This window comes from Cebus imitator, unplaced genomic scaffold (genome assembly GCF_001604975.1).
Source record: "Cebus imitator isolate Cc_AM_T3 unplaced genomic scaffold, Cebus_imitator-1.0 Scaffold24, whole genome shotgun sequence".
Classification (NCBI taxonomy): domain Eukaryota; kingdom Metazoa; phylum Chordata; class Mammalia; order Primates; family Cebidae; genus Cebus; species Cebus imitator.
In genome coordinates, this window is record NW_016107339.1 from 12725419 (window position 1) to 12728293 (window position 2875).

Genomic DNA, 2875 nt, shown 5'->3' on the forward strand with positions numbered 1-2875 from the left:
TTTTTTTGAGATGGAGTCTCATCCTTTCATGCAGGCTGGAGTGCAGTGGTGCAGTCTTGGCTCACTGCAGCCTCAGTCTCCCAGGTTCAAGTATTCCTCCCACCTCAGCCTTTTGAGTAGCTGGGATTACAGGTGCCTACCATCATGCCTGGCTAATTTTTGTATTTTTAGTAGAGACGAGGTTTCACGATGTTGGTCAGGCTGGTCTTGAACTCCTGGCCTCAAGTGATCCACCCACCTTGGCCTCCTGGAGTGCTGGAATTACAGGCGTGAGCCACTGTGCCTAGCCTGTTTCTTTCTTTTTCTTTTTGTTGAGACAGAGTCTCACTCTGTTGCCCAGGCTGGAGTACAGTGGTATAATCATGACTCACTGCAGCCTTGACCTCCTAGGCTCAAATGATTCACTCATCTCAGCTTTCCAAGTTGCTGGGACTACAGGCACATACCACTATGCCCAGATAAGTTTTTGTATTTTTTGTAGAGATGAGGTCTCACCATATTGCCTGGGCTGATCTTGAGCACCTGGGCTTGAGTGATCCTCCCACTTCCCAAAGTGCTGAGATAACAGGCATGAACCACCGTGCCTAGTCTCAAATTCTTTATATAACAAATATTTGAAAGCATTTCTGAAAACACAGCAGAACATTGTTTTGAGATCTGACCTATTCAGATTATTTCCAGTGTTTAAATATCTTCATTCCCAAAACAACACGGTGATTAAAAATATAAATATGTTTTGGCATAAAAGGAAATGGTTTGTAATATGGGACATAAGGTATTATAAGAAATAAACAAATTTTTAAAACATAGTGTCTCCAGAAAGTATATCAGCGTGTGACTCATTAGGACATCTTAAATAGCTGACATTTTGTGTAGATGGAAAACACATCCACGTTTACCTAAAATTAGAAAAGAATAATATGTTACATGAAACAGGAAGTATTTAATAATGTAAAATCAGAGTATATCTCATTTTCCAATTCTCATGCTAGAGAACACATGGAGCAATAATAAAATGGTGTCTGAATTCCTCTTTCCTAGCATTCTTGCTGATCTGAAACACGAGCGTGAGGAAAGGTCAGATTTGGCCCCAGCTGCTGCCTAAGGAGCCCCAGAGCCACAGTCAGCCTTCAGGGCGGTCTGCTCGTGCTTCAGGCTTCCTCTTTGAGTCTGTACCTCTGGAGCGGCCTCTTAGTAGACAGCGTACACAGCAGAGGTTGTTCTCATGTGTTAGAGAGGTCTGGAGGCTCAGTTCCAGGCAGTGTGCTGGCTCCCTGAGGCTATCAGTGCCCCTGGCATCTTCTGTTTTTCCCACTGCCATCCTCTGCATGTGGCTTCTTCAAGGTCACATCACATGTGGAAGACTGCCCCTGTGGCTCCAGCCATCACTTCCACATTCCAGTCAGGAAGACATAGGAAGCTGAGTCAGTTCCCCTTAGAGCAGCACTCCCAAACATGAACGCACACGTGTAACTCAGCAGGGGTCTTGTTACAATACGGATTCACATTCAGTAGGTCTGGGCCGGGGCCCAAGATCTGCACTTCTAACAAAGTACTACACTCGGAGTAACAAGGCTTTAAAGAACTTTCTGAAAGCCCTGCTCAGCGACTTCTGCTCTCATTTTATTAGCTAAAACTGCATTATATAACCAGACTCATTGGTACCCACAGAAAATTGGAAAACTGCTTGGTGTGGAAACCACCCCACTTCCCAAATCTGGTGTCAGAAAGGATACCACCACAAAGAAGATGAGGAAACAATGATTTTTAAAAAAGAAGGGACGTGGTTTGGAAATATTGAGTGTCATGAGTGAGAGTGTAGAGGGAAACAGCAAACTCTTTTTCCCCTGCAGTGGCGTGTGAGAGGGGCGGGGGCAGTGTTCTGGAGGGCTAATAAAGGCTCATCCGTGGGCTTGGCCTTGCACATATTCAGCTTTCACATTCAGCTTGTGGTGGTTTTTAACTCCGAATGTAAATCTCCAACATCCTTTAGGTCTACAATTTTATCAATATGAAAAGCTTTAAAAAAAGTCTTCAGGAGGCCGGGCACGGTGGCTCATGCCTGTAATCCCAGCACTTTGGGAGGCCGAGGCGGGTGGATCACCTGAGGTAGGAAGTTCAAGACCAACCTGACCAACATGGAGAAACCCCATCTCTACTAAAAATACACAAATTAGCCAGCTATGGTGGCACATGCCTGTAGTCCCAGCTACTTGGGAGGCTGAGGCAGGAGAATCATTTGAACCCAGGAGGTGGAGGTTGCAGTGAGCTGAGATCGTGCCACTGCACTCCAGCCTGGGTGACAGAGTGAGACTCTGTCTCAAAGAAGAAAAGGATGCCAGAGGTGTGGACAAGCCTTCAGACATAACTAGAATCTCAGGGCCCCTCACAGAGTCCACATAAAAGAGATGCCCGGGATCACCATCAGTGTGGCTGGAAAAGGAAACCAGCCTTATAAACTATCAAATCATCAGATTCCACTCTGGGGAGAAGCATCAACTGGGAGGGAGTGGGGAAGAAGGGCGGTGGATAATCATGGGGACCTTCATTAACATAGCAGAATTCACACAATTTCAAATCCCATGAGTGTAATGAGTTGGAAAGCAGAAAAAGATCACATCTTACTCTACCCTAGAATTCATGTAGGAGAGAGGTTGTACAAACAAGCCACAGAGATCAAAGCCTTCACTTGTAGCTAATTCATTCCAGAGAAGGGCTTGGCAAGCCATTTTTGTAAAGGGCCAGAAAGTAAATCTGTTAGGTTTTGTGGGCCGTGTGGTCTCTGCTGTAACTGCTCAGCTCTACTGGGAGCATAAAGGTGGCCACAGACCGCATGGCTGGGTTCCAGTAAAACTTTCTTATTTTCTTTTTCTTT

At 45.5% G+C, this 2875-nt stretch overlaps 1 long non-coding RNA gene across 1 annotated transcript in view; it reads right to left on the reverse strand.

The window, feature by feature from the left end:
- The window catches only part of LOC119470187, a 22854-nt gene that overhangs the window by 979 nt on the left and 19000 nt on the right, over positions 1-2875 (reverse strand). The window lies entirely within an intron of this gene.